The sequence below is a fragment of the Schistocerca gregaria genome, chromosome X (genome assembly GCF_023897955.1).
Source record: "Schistocerca gregaria isolate iqSchGreg1 chromosome X, iqSchGreg1.2, whole genome shotgun sequence".
In the NCBI taxonomy this organism is placed as follows: domain Eukaryota; kingdom Metazoa; phylum Arthropoda; class Insecta; order Orthoptera; family Acrididae; genus Schistocerca; species Schistocerca gregaria.
The window spans coordinates 169629542-169648514 of record NC_064931.1 but is presented as its reverse complement, the minus strand read 5'-3'; the positions used below and the strand labels follow the sequence as shown (position 1 = coordinate 169648514).

The 18973-nt window shown below is 45.1% G+C and overlaps 1 protein-coding gene and 1 non-coding gene across 8 annotated transcripts in view; one reads left to right on the top strand and one right to left on the bottom strand.

The window, feature by feature from the left end:
- Nucleotides 1–18973, top strand: part of LOC126299039 (lysosomal acid phosphatase-like) — a 612830-nt gene that overhangs the window by 201667 nt on the left and 392190 nt on the right. The window lies entirely within an intron of this gene.
- Trnas-cga (transfer RNA serine (anticodon CGA)) lies at nt 10083–10157 on the bottom strand. Its single transcript has one exon. It is a non-coding gene; the product is annotated as a tRNA-Ser (tRNA).

The window sequence follows — 18973 nt, the reverse complement described above, 5'->3', positions numbered from 1 at the left end:
CGTTACATTTCAGATGTGTTACGACCCGTGGCTGTACCCTTTATTCGATGCCTGCGAAATCCTACATTTCAGCAGGATAATGCATAACAGCATGTTGCAGGTCCTGTACAGGCCTTTCTGGACACAGAAAATGTTCAACTGCTGCCCTGGCCAGCACATTCTCCAGATCTCTCACCAACTGAAAACGTCTGGTCAATGGTGGCCAAGCAACTGGCTCGTCACAATACGCCAGTCACTACCCTTGATGAACTGTGGTATCGTGCTGAAGCTCCATGGGCAGCTGTATCTGTACACGCCATCCAAGCTCTGTTTGACTCAATTCCCAGGCGTATCAAGGCCGTGGTTGTTCTGGGTACTTATTTCTCAGGATCTATGCACCCAAATTGCGTGAAAATGTAATCACATGTCAGTTCTAGTGTAATATATTTGTCCAATGAATACCCGTTTATCATCTGAATTACTTCTTCGTGTAGCAATTTTAATGGCCAATAGTGTATTTAGAACACTGATGTATGCAGACAATGGCCGGTCGAAGTGGCCGATTGGTTCTAGACGCTACAGTCTGGAACTGCGCGACCGCTACGGTCGCAGGTTCGAATCCTGCCTCGAGCATGGATGTGTGTGATGTCCTTAGGTTAGTTAGGTTTAAGTACTTCTAAGTTCTAGGGTACTGATGACCTCAGAAGTTAAGTCCCATAGTGCTCAGAGCCATTGTATGCGTACAGTGAAATGACGTTACTTATCGTCTATATTGAACTTACCGTCTATATTGAATGCTCAAGGGATAATTGTGAACTAGTGGGCTGCTCGTGTGGTGCTTAGCAGAGACAGAACATCGCTCTTACATGGGCTGCCTCAGGGCGGTGTCGTTCGGGGAGGACGTGTGCCGGTGACCACGGCACAGCGGAGGACGCAGGCCACTTAGTACTCCATGTTTATACGGGCTCTAGCCATTGAGAGTTTGCACACGGAGGAGTGGGAAGTAAAGTCTTTTGTGGCGAAACGGCTCCAGCACAGCTGCAGTCCAATGGCCATAGCTTAAATTTCAAAAACCAACAGCCGTTAGCTCTTCTGAAAAACTGGGCAGGAATGGGAGTGCTGATGGAAATTTATGCTCAATTGCTACGTGAACTAGCACGGATCGGCGACAGGCCGTATGATTCGAAGTAGGAAGGGCGCACTCATTTACAGACGAGTCCTGTGAATGAGCAGGAATTTGCGGTCCTTGTGATCTTCTTTCGCAATAGCGGAGCTGTTAGTTTTGTGTAAAGAGCATGCGTCTGAACCTTCTCCGGGAGCGGAGAGGACGTGTCTCGATTTGCGTCATCTTGTGCACAGCAGAGTGGCCCTTAGGCTGCGATTGATAATCGAGTAGATGTACCAGCGCGTCTCTATGAAATGTACGAGGGTTGGAACTTTAATAGTGGCAACTACTTATTTACAACTCGAATAGAATAGATACGTGTTTCAAAGTTTTAATGACCTTCAAAGTAGTGACCATCATTGTGTATAACCCGTTGCCAGCGATGTGAAAGTCGAAGGATACTCTTAGCAGTGCCAGTTGTGTTGACGGTTCGAGCGGCGCGGTCTGTTGCCCGACGAATTTGTAGCAGTTCTGAAGCTAATGCCGTGAAGTGTTCCCTACGACCAGCTTAGACACAGAAGTGATGACACTTTCTGCTGTACCTGGCCATCATTTTGCAGGACAATGTTCAAGCACGTACAGTGCAATCTGTTACTGATTTGTTTGACTGTTGGGGTTGCTAAGTACTATACCACCTACTGCATTCCCCTGACTTAAGCCCTCGTGAGTTCAACTCGATTTATAAACTGAAGGAAACGCTCCACGGCATTCGCTTCAGAACCGCTTGAAATTCGTCCGGCAATTGCCCGCGCCGTTGGAACCGTCAACGCATCTGGTACTGCTAATAGAAACCTACGACTTCCACATCGCTGTCAACGGGTTATACACAATGCTGGTGACTACTTTGAAGGTCAGTAAAACTTTGAAGCACGTATCTGTTTTGTAGGATCTGTAAATAACTAGTTGCCACTATTAAAGTTCCAAGTTCCACCCCCCCCCACCCCCCCCTTGTATATTCGTCACTCAGCAAGCAGTGTGGGGGAAATTAAGTGGCTGAAAGAGCAGTTGGACAGTACAAGTGCTTTTTTTATTTTATCGTACTTGTAGTGAGACTGTCTCTATCTGGCCAGTGGGCAAGCAGCTGATCGCACTCGCACACCGTACGATACCGGTGCAGTTCACAGAGAGGAGTGTTACGGACAATATTAGTCCAAGTGAGTAGGCAGGTTTCAGAGACGCAGTGAGTGTCTACTAACGGTGCGGGAGCCGCAATCAGACAGTCAGCAAAGTCGCTTTTACTGTCGTTTTGGATATGATGATACCGTAGCTCGGCAGAATGTGCGGCCTTAATTCAATAAATGCGTTGAGTTCCTTGCCGTTGTGCTGTATTCAAAAGCTGTCAGATTAATTTGATAGTTGGTTACTTTCCTTGCTATAACTCAACGACGTCCGGTTTGTCAGTATTTAGTCAGATCGCGTTGCACAATTTGTTTAAGGGGGCGAAAAGTTCAATACAAATTAATACCAGGCCAGACTGAGAGAGAGAGAGAGAGAGAGAGAGAGAGAGAGAGAGAGAGAGAGAGAGAGAGAGAGAGAGAGAGAGAGAAAGAGAGTTAATGATAAGAGATATTCTTGTCAATTGAGACTTCTAACTGAATCAAAAAAATGATTTTGATAATAAATTTTGTGTATATATATATATATATATATATATATATATATATATATATATATATATATATAAATTCTGCTTTCTTCTTATAATTTCCCACCCCCTTCCAGTATGTTGGCTGACTTTCGTAGCATATACTGTGTAGGGTTTGCGATTTGACAGCTCGTTGTTTGCTGCTCATCGCGCATATCATATTTCTAGCGATGTCACTCTATTTTATTGATTTTGCAACAAAAGGTATCTCATGGCTCTCAAGCTTAACTACTTTACATTTGATTTAACAAACATATTTTACTTCTACTTCAATCTTTGTACATTTCTGTTTAACATACATGTTTTACATGTGCATTTTTTGCCAATCCTTTTTAGGACGCTGCCATCCGATTCTTATGTTGACGTTGGCTACCACTCCATAGACTGTCGCGCGGGTGTTATTGGAAACCCATATTTCATCTCCTGAAACACACTGGTGTATGAACGTGTTGCCATCACTTTTGTAACCCTCCAATAACGCTAATGCAGCAACCATTCTCGCGTCTTTCTGGTCATCCGTGACCACTCGTGGCACCCACCGTGCACAGATTTTGTGGTACTCTAATTGCTGAGTGACAACTTCGTGTACAGTTGAACGAGACACTTCCTAATATCGTTCGTTGCACGTCGATAATCGTAATTCGTCGATTCTGTCCATCGATGCGATCCACCATTTCTTTTAGCGGATATGTGATGATGGAGGATCGCCCTAATTTTTCTTCGTCATGAACATCTGTTCTCCCATTCTTAAACATTATGCACCACTTTCGGACACTGGCTGCATTCATTACACCTTCGCCATAAACAGTAACACGTCTGCGGTGAACGTCACATGGTCTATTATTTTCCACCTGCAGACAGTGAATTACACATCGCACCTCACAGTCGGTGGGATTCGCAGTCAGTACAGCCACGGTCACCCTTATCTCTCCACGTATCACCTGACGAGATCTGACTTACAGCGGTATGTGGCAACTGTCCGCCACACCAAAAACCAGTAAGCGACTACCGCAAGACAGGTGCTCGGACTGTAAGTGTAAACGTTCTTACTTTCTGGACTGCCCTCGTACTTTAGAGCCACAAATCTTGTACGTGTATTGATTGACTGCGCTGTGTACGATGAATGGAGCTGTTCCCTCGACGCTGCAGCAGTTCCTGGCAAACAGTTTATGGCTAAGAACCCATCGAGCGTCAAGTTTTTTTTATTTGTTTACGGGCTGGGAATTATCATTAAAATATACGGCTGTATTTACAAGCTGCCTACTTTCACAGTAATGCAGTGTACATTCGTAGGTACTAATTCGGACGAAACTCAGAAGAGTGTTCCTGGAGCCACTCTGTAGAAATTCTGGACGTATGTTCGAATGCCGTATATATTCCAAAATCCTACTGAAGGTCATCCTTTCTTCTAGTGTTATAGCTATGCACTTCGCTGTTATTTTTCAATTGGAGTAGATTATTAATAACAAACTTCGTAAGTGAATATAGGTATTATAAAGGTACTGTAAATATCCCTAGATCCTTAAATAAATGTCTGCAATGTGATCTTGAGTGAGCCCATCTATTATTCTGTGCACGCATCTGTGCAACGAATACTTTTTCTCTTGCTGTTGTTGTTGTCTTCAGTCCTGAGACTGGCTTGATGCAGCTCTCCATGCTACTCTATCCTGTGCAAGCTGCTTCATCTCCCAGTACCTACTGCAACCTACATCCCTCTGAATCTGCTTAGTGTACTCATCTCTCGGTCTCCCTCTACGATTTTTACCCTCCACGCTGCCCTCCAATGCTAAATTTGTGATCCCTTGATGCCTCAAAACATGTCCGACCAACCGATCCCTTCTTCTAGTCAAGTTGTGCCACAAACTTCTCTTCTCCCCAATCCTATTCAATACCTCCTCATTAGTTACGTGCTATATCAACCTTATCTTCAGTATTCTTCTGTAGCACCACATTTCGAAAGCTTCTATTCTCTTCTTGTCCAAACTAGTTATCGTCCATGTTTCACTTCCATACATGGCTACACTCCAAACAAATACTTTCAGAAACGACTTCCTGATACATAAATCTATATTCGATGTTAACAAATTTCTCTTCTTCAGAAACGCTTTCCTTGCCATTGCCAGTCTACATTTTATATCCTCTCTACTTCGACCATCATCAGTTATTTTACTTCCTAAATAGCAAAACTCCTTTACTACTTTAAGTGCCTCATTTCCTAATCTAATTCCCTCAGCATCACTCGATTTAATTTGACTACATTCCATTATCCTCGTTTTGCTTTTGTTAATGTTCATCTTATATCCTCCTTTCAAGACACTGTCCATTCCGTTCAACTGCTCTTCCAAGTCCTTTGCCGTCTCTGACAGAGTTACAATGTCATCGGCGAACCTCAAAGTTTTTACTTCGTCTCCATGAATTTTAATACCTACTCCAAATTTTTCTTTTGTTTCCTTTACTGCTTGCTCAATATACAGATTGAATAACATCGGGGAGAGGCTACAACACTGTCTCACTCCTTTCCCAACCACTGCTTCCCTTTCATGCCCCTCGACTCTTATGACTGCCATCTGGTTTCTGTACAAATTATAAATAGCCTTTCGCTGCCTGTATTTTACCCCTGCCACCTTTAGAATTTGAAAAAGAGTATTCCAGTCAACATTGTCAAAAGCTTTCTCTAAGTCTACAAATGCTAGAAACGTAGGTTTGCCTTTTCTTAATCTTTCTTCTAAGATAAGTCGTAAGGTCAGTATTGCCTCACGTGTTCCAACATTTCGACGGAATCCAAACTGATCCTCCCCGAGGTCTGCATCTACCAGTTTTTCCATTCATCTGTAAAGAATTCGCGTTAGTATTTTGCAGCCGTGGCTTATTAAACTGATAGTTCGGTAATTTTCACATCTGTCAGCACCTGCTTTCTTTGGGATTGGAATTATTATATTCTTATTGAAGTCTGAGGGTATTTCGCCTGTCTCATACATCTTTCTCACCAGCTGGTAGAGTTTTGTCAGGACTGGTTGTCCCAAGGCCGTCAGTAGTTCTAATGGAATGTTGTCTACTCCGGGGGCCTTGTTTCGACTCAGGTCTTTCAGTGCTCTGTCAAACTCTTCACGCAGTATCGTATCTCCCATTTCGTCTTCATCTACATCCTCTTCCATTTCCATAATATTGTCCTCAAGTACATCGCCCTTGTATAAACCTTCTATATACTCCTTCCACCTTTCTGCCTTCCCTTCTTTGCTTAGAACTGGGCTGCCATCTGAGCTCTTGATATTCATACACGTGGTTCTCTTCTCTCCAAAGGTCTCTTTAATTTTCCTGCAGGCAGTATCTATCTTACCCCTAGTGAGATAAGCTTCTACATCCTTACATTTGTCCTCTAGCCATCCCTGTTTAGCCATTTTGCACTTCCTGTCGATCTCATTTTTGAGACGTTTGTATTCCTTTTTGCCTGCTTCATTTACTGCATTTTTATATTTTCTCCTTTCATCAATTAAATTCAATATTTCTTCTGTTACCCAAGGATTTCTAGCAGCCCTCGTCTTTGTACCTACTTTATCCTCTGCTGCCTTCACTACTACATCCCTCAGAGCTACCCATTCTTCTTCTACTGTATTTCTTTCCCCTATTCCTGTCAATTGTTCCCTTATGCTCTCCCTGAAACTCTGTACAACCTCTGGTTCTTTCAGTTTATCCAGGTCCCATCTCCTTAATTTCCCACATTTTTGCAGTTTCTTCAGTTTTAATCTACAGGTCATAACCAATAGATTGTGGTCAGAGTCCACATCTGCCCCTGGAAATGTCTTACAATTTAAAACCTGGTTCCTAAATCTCTGTCTTACCATTATATAATCTATCTGATACCTCTTAGTATCTCCAGGGTTCTTCCACGTATACAACCTTCTTTCATGATTCTTAAACCAAGTGTTAGCTATGATTAAGTTGTGCTCTGTACAAAATTCTACTAGGCGGCTTCCTCTTTCATTTCTTAGCCCCAATCCATATTCACCTACTATGTTTCCTTCTCTCCCTTTTCCTACACTCGAATTCCAGTCACCCATTACTATTAAATTTTCGTCTCCCTTCACTATCTGAATAATTTCTTTTATTTCATCGTACATTTCTTCAATTTCTTCATCATCTGCAGAGCTAGTTGGCATATAAACTTGTACTACTGTAGTAGGTGTGGGCTTCGAATCTATCTTGGCCACAATAATGCGTTCACTATGCTGTTTGTAGTAGCTTACCCGCATTCCTATTTTCCTATTCATTATTAAACCTACTCCTGCATTACCGCTATTTGATTTTGTGTTTATAACCCTGTAGTCACCTGACCAGAAGTCTTGTTCCTCCTGCCACCGAACTTCACTAATTCCCACTATATCAAACTTTAACCTTTCCATTTCCCTTTTTAAATTTTCTAACCTACCTGCCCGATTAAGGGATCTGACATTCCACGCTCCGATCCGTAGAACGCCAGTTTTCTTTCTCCTGGTAACGACATCCTCCTGAGTAGTCCCCGCCCGGAGATCCGAATGGGGGACTATTTTACCTCCGGAATATTTTACCCAAGAGGATGCCATCATCATTTAATCATACAGTAAAGCTGCATGTCCTCGGGAAAAATTACGGCTGTAGTTTCCCCTTGCTTTCAGCCGTTCGCAGTACCAGCACAGCAAGGCCGTTTTGGTTAATGTTGCAAAGCCAGATCAGTCAATCATCCAGACTGTTGCCCCTGCAACTACTGAAAAGGCTGCTGCCCCTCTTCAGGAACCACACGTTTGTCTGGCCTCTCAACAGATACCCCTCCGTTGTGGTTGCACCTACGGTACGGCCATCTGTATCGCTGAGGCACGCAAGCCTCCCCACCAACGGCAAGGTCCATGGTTCATGGGGGGAGGCTTTTTCTCTTAATGATGAATTACCCCAAAATATGATGCCATATGAATGCAGTGAGTGACAATAGGCATAGTAGGCTAAATTACTGATATGCGTATTACCAAAATTTGCAATAACCCTAATAACATATGTAGCTGAACTCAAACATTTCAAACATTCCTATTCACTTTTTCATCAATGTACACACCCAGAAATTTGGAATATTCTGTCATAGCAACAGACTACTTTTCAAAGTCTATACTTATCAGTGGTGTTGTGCCATTTATTGTACAGAACTGTATATACTGTGTTTTCTCAAAATTTACTGAGAATCAATTAATAATTTTCTGAAAGACATTATTTGAGATTTCCTCAGCTAATTCTTCTTTGATGGGTGTGATAATTATCTTGTATCATGATCAAATAGAACTAGCTTTGCATTTTCATAAATATAGAGTGGCAAGACATTATTACATACTAAGAACAATAAGGGACTCAGGGCTGGATTTTAGGGACACAGTTCTTGATATCTCCTCGGTTAGAGGACTCTGTTGATTTTTGTAGACTATGTGTACTGTTAATGCGAATATTCTGCATTCACCCAGTTAAATATGAATTAAACCATTTGTTAACTGTCCCATTCATACAGCATTACTTAAGTTTAACTAGAAGGATTTCATGATACACACAGTCAAAAGTCTTTGAGAGATCACTAAAAATCCCAATAGGTGATGTTAAGTTATTTAGAGCATTTAATATTTCATCAGTGAAAGCATTTCTGAGAACTAAATTAACCTTTTTGTAGTACTTCATTTTTATATATATGTGAAGGTACTCTTGAATACATAACGTTTTAAGAATTTTGAATAAAGCAGTCAGAAGTGAATTGCGCAGTAGTTGTTAGTATCAGACCTATCATCATTTTGTGCACTGGTTTAACAGTAGCACATTTCAGTCTACCTGGAAAAATGCCCTGTTCCAGTAAGCCACTACAAATGTGGCTGAGAATCCTACTTAGCTGTTTGGAACAAGATTTTAGTACTCTGTTGGAAAGGCCATCAGTTCCAGGTGAGCTTTTACCTTCGAGTGAATTTATTATTATCCTAATTTCAGTAGGAGAGGTGGGTTGAACTTCAGTTTTATCAAACGGCACAGGTATTGCTTTCTCCATACACAGCCTTACATTTTCTAGTGAACAGCTTCATCCTATTTTCTCTAGAATACTTGAAAATTATTATTTAAAAAAAATTTACTTCTCACTTTTTGTAACAAACTTGTCACCGAGTCTGATAAAAAATACAGTCTTCCTGTGTTCTTGGTTGCCCTGTTTCCGTTTTAACAATATTCCAGACTGTTTTAATTTCTTTATCGGATGTACTAATCTCAGACATTATGTACATACTTCTGAACTTTTAAAAACGTTTCTTAATACAGTGCAGTAGTTTTTATAATGTTTGACTGTTTCCAGGTAATTACTCCTTCTAGGTATAAGATACATTTACTTTTTCTGCTTACAAGATGTCTGTTCAAATTTCGGAGTAGTCATGTACGAGTAGCGCTGGTAGCGCCATTACGAGGATGCAAATCAGGTTTGCTATAAATACACGCTGTAACAGTCGTGAGCGTTAGATACGTTTAAGGTTGGACGTGGTTAGTTGTTTTCAGTCAAGAATGCCTTTAAGGCGACAAAGACGCTGTTAACAACACATCACCGAGTTTGAAGAGGCCACATAATAGGGCTTCGAGAAGCTGGATGTTTCTTTTGCGATACTGCAGAGAGACTTGGCAAGAATGAAGTCACTGTACATGACTGCTGGCAGCAGTGCTCACGAGAATGTACGGTCGCACGAAGACCGGGCTCCGGACGGCCATGTGGCACTACCGAGAGGCAAGACCATCGTGTTCGGCGTATGTCTCTGGCGTATCGTACTGCATCCACAGCAGCAGTCTAGGCAGCAGTGGCACCATAGTGACACAACGAACTGTTACAAATCGGTTACTTAAGGGATAGCTCGGAGCCAGACGCACTGTAGACTGCATTCCGCCTACCCCTAACCACCACCATTTGCAACTTCAGTCGTATCAAACGAGAGCACATTGGAGGGCAGGGTGGAGGTCTGTTGTGTTTTCTGATGAAAGCTGGTTCTGCCTCGGTGCCAGTGATGGCCCTGAGTTGGCTACAAAAAAGCCAGTAGAGGGCCGTTAACCAACCTGTCTGTGTGCTAGGCACACTGCACCTACACCTGGAGTTATGGTCTTCAGTGCGATTTCATATGACAGCAGGAGCACTCTCACGGCTATATGGTGAATAGACCTGTTGTGCTAGTATTCATGAACAACATTCCAGAGGCCCCCAGATTGAGATTTTCACTCTGCAGCGGAGTTGCTGATATGAAACTTCCTGGCAGATCAAAACTGTGTTCCGGACCGAGACTCGAACTCGGGACCTTTGCCTTTCGCGGGCAAGTGCTCTACCAACTGAGCTACCCAAGCACGACTCACGCCCCGTCCTCCCCGAGTTCTAGTCTCGGTCCGGCACACAGTTTTAATCTGCCAGGAAGTTTCATTCCAGAGGTTGTTTGCCAAGAGGATAATGCTTACCCATATACCGCTGTTGTTCTCCTGCATGCTGTACATAGTGTGAACATGTTGCCTTGCCCTGCTCAGTCAGATCTGTCTCCAATCGAGCACGTATGGGACATAATCAGCCTAGAACTCCAATGCCATCCACAAACAGCATTAACCGTACCTTTATTGACCGACCAAGTGTAACAGGTATGGAACTCCATCCGACAAACTGAAATCCAGTACCTGCACAACACAATGCATACACGTTTGTATGTTGACCTTCAACATTCTGGCCGTTACAATGGGTATTAATGTGCAAGTGTTTCACATTTGCAATGACATATGTCGCGCTTATATTAGCCTGTAATCTTGCAACGTTAATCAGTAAAATATTTTGCCTAGACAAATGTTGTACCAATATTTCATTGCTCTATGTTAATTATTTTTTGGTGTTTCAACTTTTTACCGTCACTGTATTATTAATCGTAAACCGAAGCGCCAAGGAAACTGGTATAGGCGTCAGTATTCAAATACAGATACACTCCTGGAAATTGAAATAAGAACACCATGAATTCATTGTCCCAGGAAGGGGAAACTTTATTGACACATTCCTGGGGTCAGATACATCACATGATCACACTGACAGAACCACAGGCACATAGACACAGGCAACAGAGGATGTACAATGTCGGCACTAGTACAGTGTATATCCACCTTTCGCAGCAATGCAGGCTGCTATTCTCCCATGGAGACGATCGTAGAGATGCTGGATGTAGTCCTGTCGAACGGCGTGCCATGCCATTTCCACCTGGCGCCTCAGTTGGACGTGCAGACCGCGTGAGACGACGCTTCATCCAGTCCCAAACATGCTCAATGGGGGACAGATCCGGAGATCTTGCTGGCCAGGGTAGTTGACTAACACCTTCTAGAGCACGTTGGGTGGCACGGGATACATGCGGACGTGCATTGTCCTGTTGGAACAGCAAGTTTCCTTGCCGGTCTAGGAATGGTAGAACGATGGGTTCGATGACGGTTTGGAAGTATCGTGCACTATTCAGTGTCCCCTCGACGATCACCAGAGGTGTACGGCCAGAGTAGGAGATCGCTCCCCACACCATGATGCCGGGTGTTGGCCCTGTGTGCCTCGGTCGTATGCAGTCCTGATTGTGGCGCTCACCTGCACTGCGCCAAACACGCATACGACCATCATTGGCACCAAGGCAGAAGCGACTCTCATCGCTGAAGACGACACGTCTCCATTCGTCCCTCCATTCACGCCTATCGCGACACTACTGGAGGCGGGCTGCACGATGTTGGGGCGTGAGTGGAAGACGGCCTAACGGTGTGCGGGACCGTAGCCCAGCTTCATGGAGACGGTTGCGAATGGTCCTCGCCGATACCCCAGGAGCAACAGTGTCCCTAATTTGCTGGGAAGTGGCGGTGCGGTCCCCTACGGCACTGCGTAGGATCCTACGGTCTTGGCGTGCATCCGTGCGTCGCTGCGGTCCGGTCCCAGGTCGACGGGCACGTGCACCTTCCGCCGACCACTGGCGACAACATCGATGTACTGTGGAGACCTCAAGGCCCACGTGTTGAGCAATTCGGCGGTACGTCCACCCGGCCTCCCGCATGCCCACTATACGCCTTCGCTCGAAGTCCGTCAACTGCACATACGGTTCACGTCCACGCTGTCGCAGCATGCTACCAGTGTTAAAGACTGCGATGGAGCTCCGTATGCCACGGCAAACTGGCTGACACTGACGGTGGCGGTGCACAAATGCTGCGCAGCTAGCGCCATTCGACGGCCAACACCGTGGTTCCTGGTGTGTCCGCTGTGCCGTGCGTGTGATCATAGCTTGTGCAGCCCTCTCGCAGTATCCGGAGAAAGTATGGTGGGTCTGAGACACCGGTGTCAATATGTTCTTTTTTCCATTTCCAGGAGTGTATATGTAAACAAGCAGAGTACGGCGCTGCGGTCGTCAACGCCTACAAAAGACAACAAGTGCAGTTGTTAGATCGGCTACTGCTGCTAGAATTGTATTGTAATTGTGTTGTGCTGTATGGTATTGAACTGCGGACCTATAAACGACCGAGAGGCTTCGTCCCCGCTGTAGCCCTCAGTGGATCACAACCCCACTACAGGCTACAGCAGTCCACTCACCCCACCAACGCCCCACACCGAACCCAGGGCTATCGTGCGGTTCTTTGCATTGCAAGAAGGAAGCCAAGTCATTGGGTTCCATCTAATTACACTTCCCCGTCCTCCCTCACAGCCAACCACGCTTCTCCCAGCAAAATATCAACCTCAACAAGAATATAGCATACAAGGTGGCAACACAATATACTGCAAAGTCTGCCATGCTGATGCACTTATCTGTTAATTCCTACATATAATATTACCCAACATAATGAGTTCTCCTCCCGTTGACTTTGTATGCACAAACGATAGTTTCAAACAGTCTGAACTAGTTTATCTGCACGAAACAAGCAATTGTTTGCCTGAAGTGCACTGAAATTTGTAGCAGATGAGAAATTTCGTGGTACAATTAAACTTCATTTGCTGTTTAAAAGCATTCAGATGTGCTTCTTCCTGTAACCCAGTAAATGGAAAATAATTTTTTGACCGTTATAAACCATATTGCAGAATGACTGTACCTATGATCTAAAACTGTGATTGGTTCAAATGGCTCTGAGCACTATGGGACTCATCTGCTGTGGTCATTAGTCCCCTAGAACTTAGAACTACTTAAACCTAACTAACCTAAGGACATCACACACATCCATGCCCGAGGCAGAATTCGAACCTGCGACCGTAGCAGTCGCACGGTTCCGGACTGCGGGCCTAGTAAAACAGTGATTTAATCTGTAACAATACGCAGTATGTTGTGTGGAAAGATGATTTATGAAAGGTTGCTCAATCGGTGGTCAAACATTGGTATAAGAAGGCCCCGTGACTCTGGGGTATATTACTCGTAGAAACTCATGTGCCGAACCTGGGCATGTCGTATGTTCTCCTCAATATTTAGGCAAGCAGAGTCGTTGCCATCCACAGGTGGTTTCCAATGACTGCTGGTCCACTCTTATCACCGTTCTATGCAGATATTTTCCTTTAAGGTTTTTCTTTCAAACATGTCCGAATGAACAAACACCATTCAGAATACGCAGCTGTGAGTAATTATATGTAAATTGGAGGGAGATCTCTGCTCTCAGCTGCAGCGAGCCATTAATCGGAATCAGCAGCAACCAGCAAAATGTGTACCGTACCGAGATTCAAACCCGGTATCTCCTGCTTACTAGGCATGTACGGTAACCACGGCGCCATCCGGGACGCCGCGTTATTTCAACTGCGCGAACTACACTACTGGCCATTAAAATTGCTACACCAAGAAGAAATGCAGATGATAAACGCATATTCATTAGACAAATATATTATACTAGAACTGAAATGTCATTACAGTTTCACGCAATTTGGGTGCATAGATCCTGAGAAATCAGTACCCAAAATAAACACCTCTCGCCGTAATAACGGACTTGATGCGCCCGGGTATTGAGTCAAACAGAGCTTGGATGGCGTGTACAGGTACAGCTGCCCATGCAGCTTCAACACGATACCACAGTTCCTCAAGAGTAGTGACTAGCGTATTGTGACGAGCCAGTTGCTTGGCCACCATTGACCAGACGTTTTTATTAGGTGAGAGATCTGCAGAATGTGGTGGCCAGGGCAGCAGTCGAACATTTTCTGTATACTGAAAGGCCCGTACAGGACCTGCAACATGCGGGCGTGCATTATCCTGCTGAAATGTAGGGTTTCGCAGGGATCGAATGAAGGGTAGAGCAACGGGTCGTATCACATCTGAAATGTAGCGTCCACTGTTCGAAGTGCCGTCAATGCGAACAATAGATGACGGAGTCGTGTAACCAATGGCACCCCATACCATCACGCCGGGTGATACGCCAGTATGGCGATGACGAATACACGCTTCCAATGTGCGTTCACCGCGATGTCGCCAAACACGGATGCGACAATCATGATGCTGCAAACAGAACCTGGATTCATCTGAAAAAATGACGTTTTGCCATTCGTGCACCCAGATTCGTTGTTGAATACACCATCGAAGGCGCTCCTGTCTGTGATGCAGCGTCAAGGGCAACCACAGCCATTGTCTTCGAGCTGATAGTCCATGCTACTGGAAACGTCGTCGAACTGTTTGTGCTGATGGTTGTTGACTTGCAAACGTCCCCATGTGTAGACTCTGGGATCTAGATGTGGCTGCACGATTCGTTACAGCCACGCGGATAAATGCCTGTCATCTCGACTGTTAGCGATACGAGGCCGTTGGGATCCAGCACGGCGTTCCGTATTACCCATCTGAACCCACGAATTCCATATTCTGCTAACAGTCATTGGATCTCGACCAACGCGAGCAGCAATGTCGCGATACGATAAACCGCAATCGCGATAGGCTTCAATCCGACCTTTATCAAAGTCGGAAACGTGATGGTACGCATTTCTCCTTACACGAGGCACTACAACAACGTTTCACCAGGCAACGCCGGTCAACTGCTGTTTATGTATGAGAAATCGGTTGGAAACGTTCCTCATGTCAGCACGTTGTAGGTGTCGCCACCGGTGCCAGCCTTGTGTGAATGCTCTGAAAAGCTAATCATTTGCATATGACAGCATTTTCTTCCTGTCGGTTAAATTTCGCGTCTGTAACACGTCGTCTTCGTGGTGTAGCAATTTTAATGGCTAGTAGTGTTCCTCAGCACGCTTCACGGCCGATCGCCAACTATCCGCAGTCCCTGTCCATATTACTCCCTTTCGCTACTCAGATATTCCCACATAAGAACGGACGTATTTGTGCATTCGCACTGAAGAATGTGGATCCATGTCCGAAAGAACAGAAACCACGCATAATTATAATTGATAAGCCTATCTGGTGAGAGGTAGTCCGCTCAGTTGCGATAATGCTGTGTCCCGGATGGCCCCGTGGTTACCGCACCTGCCTGGTAAGCAGTAGTTCCTGGGTTCGAATCTCGATCCGGTACACATTTTCGCTCGTCGACGCTGATTCCGCTTAATGTCGAATTTACATATACCTTTAAGGTGTTGTATTGCTGCCTTTAGAAAGGTCAAACCAACTCTCTAACCAAAGAGAAGCTTAATGGAAGCTGGGAAACAGATAATACTGTAATTGATCAAGTGCTACAGGACCTTTTCTACACAGCTAGTGTAGCGCATAGATTGAAAAGGATAATTTCTCTCTCCTTAAATTGTGTGTTTTGCGACATACTATATTGGATATGGTTATTTCCAGGAACAGTTTCCAAATCTCAGACAACGCAGAATCTAGTTTTTAAAGTGTTTTTGGAACCTATGCTGTAACCATCTCTCCATAAAAATTACTGGAGATAGGACAATAGATCCTGAATTTTTGGTGGCGATATTTGGTTTATGTTCTCTAGTCTGTAACTGCAAGCAAATGATTGATGATTCCACAGTTAGTTTGACAATATACATTTATTGCAGCCTCGCCACAGAAAACTAATGTTCCACCTATGGCAGTATTAACATCAATGATAGAATGTGAGCGCAAGAAATAAGATATGAAACTTCAAAGAATGTCGGTCCTATAATCACTGTAGCACAATTAAACAGTAGCACTGAGTGCCAAGGAAGGCTGCTGGTAGCCGCTGGGTGACGTAACATAGCGGTTCGGCTTGGTGCAGAGTCGGCTGATACTGTAAGAGATGGGTCGCCGTAGGCACCGGTGCGAATTGTCTCAAACGGAGCTGCATCTGCAACTGGCTGCTGGAGTCGCAGTTGCAGTTATGGGCGACCAAACAAAAATCGACCTGTCACAGGGCGAGCGCCGAGGTGCTGCCTTTCCTGTTGTGGTAGGGGATCGTGGCCTATCGTGTTTGATCGGTCGCAAGTTATTCGGGGATGTTGGTCCTCATGCAGTTGCGGAGAGTATCACTCTAGCAACAGGTGCTGCCAATGTGTAGTCAGTCGGTGATGGTGTTGGTGCCCTACGCTACTGAAGAGCCGGTTGCGGGAGAGGCCTGCCTTTTCATAAAATGTTTGGGCTGTTTGTCGGAACCTATCAAACAATAATGGGTGACCCACATCCTCATGGAGCTGCTGAGGTAGGATAGCGATGAGAGAGTCAGCAGTTTACCCCCGCACCACGGTCGCGTTCTGCAACACTATACGAAGCAGTGTCAGATTAAGCGTGAGACCATGGAGAGGGGAAAGCGTTGACTTGGGGGCGAGTAGAAGGTAGAGCGCGCGTATACGCCTTGCAGTCCTGTCCCTGATGTCGCGTCTATGCGGAAGCCAAGTAAGACGCTGATTGATTTTTAGTACGAGGTAGGCAGCCGTCTTGGTACACAGGATGGGGCCACCCATGATGACTGGTGGTAGAGGCGACGACAACTTCCATCTGCTAAAGACGACCCCTTGAATCTTCCCAGCACTGATTTTGAGCCGCCATTTGGTGGCCCAAGCGTCCAAGCCAACACATCCAAGCTGGAGGCTGCGTGCCATAATGTGACCTTCATACTGTGGGTGAACAACGCCGTGTCGACAGCATAGAGTGCCAAATACACTTGTGCAACCGTCGGCGGGTCGGCGGCGCACAGGGAGCATAGTAAGGGATCGAGTACCGACTCCTGTGACACCCCTATACATATGGTTTTCGCAGTCGACGTTGCTTGTTTCGCCCGACATAAAAGGTGATGCCAGAGAGGTAGGACCACATGAAGACTCCGTGTGACACCGAAACCCCGTGCACAAAGAGTTCGTACACGAGACCGTCTTGTCACACCAGGTCGAATACCCTAGACACACCCAGGAGTACTCAGTGGGTACTCTCTCGTCTCCAGTGTTCCCATGGCTGGATCCACCAGGCGCAGCAGTTGGTGAGTGGTGACATGACACTCCAGGAACCAAACTGCTCTTCTGGAAGTAAGAGTTCCTGGTTGACGTGCTCCAGTAGGTGTTTCATGCAAGGCCTCTTGAATACCTTCGAGAGGGACTGGAGCAAGCTGATAAGCCAGTAGTTCGAGGGCAGCCAAGGGTTCTCGTTCGTCTTCGGGATAGCGACCACCTCTGCGTGTTTCCACACGGAAGGGTGGGTCCTCCAAAGGAAAACTTGGTTGAAGATGTCGGCCAGAAGCCGATGGACCCCCTGAGGCAAATTCTCAAGGAGGATGTTTGTGACCCCATAGCTTCCTCCCGCCCTTCTGGTTTTGAGAGACTGGAGTCGCGCTGCAACTTCCTCGTCTATTATTAGCGCGATGGTGTTATTAGTGCCCCAGCCGCCAGGAAGGTAAGCAGCCATTCGGTGACGCGCCGGACGTGGTTGTCATCGACGACGTCAAGCAAGGGGGATAGCTGCTGGACGTGGCACCGCGGCCGCAGCCGAGAAATGTCGTTGGGCTCTTGATGATGATGTTTGGTGCCGGCCGAAGTGGCCGTGCGGTTCTGGCGCTGCAGTCTGGAGCCGCGAAACCGCTACGGTCGCAGGTTCGAATCCTGCCTCGGGCATGGATGTGTGTGATGTCTTTATGTTAGTTAGGTTTAACTAGTTCTAAGTTCTAGGGGACTAATGACCTCAGAAGTTGAGACCCATAGTGCTCAGAGCCATTTGAACCATTTGATGATGTTTGGTTTTGTTGGGCGCTCAACTACGCGGTCATAAGCGCCCATACGAATTCCCATCTTTTCACACAGTCTCGTTTCTTTACTCAGTCTAATTTAGCCACTGTCACGACCGATGATAATGATGATGAAATGATGAGGGCAACACAAACACCCAGTCCCCGGGCAGAGAAAATCACCAACCTGGCCTGGAATCGAACCTGGGACCCTGTGATCCAGAGCTACTGCAGTCAGTTTGGAAACAAACGTTGGAAGAATTGCCAGTGAAATTTTGTACACAGTGATGAGACAGTTACAAGATGGATTCAATAATTTGGCCTTTTTGTTATTTTTGCAACTTTTAAATTCACATAATTTTGATCAGTATAACCAATGTTACCCTGAACCTGCATTAAATCCACTAAAAGACTGCTAAGGATCGGTTTCAGGATTTTCCTGTTTAATACCACAGCTACTGGTTGCATATATTTCCAGAGAAATGCATCATAGAAGTGTTGGTGACTTATAGGAGTTTATTGTCATTGACCCCAGATTGCATACTGTGAAACTGTAAAACTCTTTGAAGTTATTCTGATTATTTCTGCATGTAATGCCTGATTTGCGACAAGCTTTTCAGACTTAAAAAAGAGAAAAATATAGCTTTATGTATTTAATTTATACTCTGAAGAACAGCTCTGACATTAATTGAATATGATCTCCTGTGGCAGTTGAAGTATCTTACGACACGATGACTGACGAATTCACCAATAACGTAATTTGATATTTAAAAATGACATATTCTATTGTAACTGCTTACCTCAACGAGAAGTTCAACACACGCCACTGCACTTTGCGTACAAGGCGCACTAAAACCACCTATGAATGCGGCTAGCAGGAGGAGATTTAAAACCGAGTCATTGTCTTTCTGTCGAGAGCTTCTTATAATGGAAAATATAATAAACTGTAACATTAAATGGAATGTGCACTTGTGCAGCAACATCGTGAGTGTCAGATCATCCTTCTTTCGCTAGTGGTTGTATCGCAACATACCAGTGCTGACGCTAGATTTGAAGGGTCTCCTGCAGACAAAAGCACA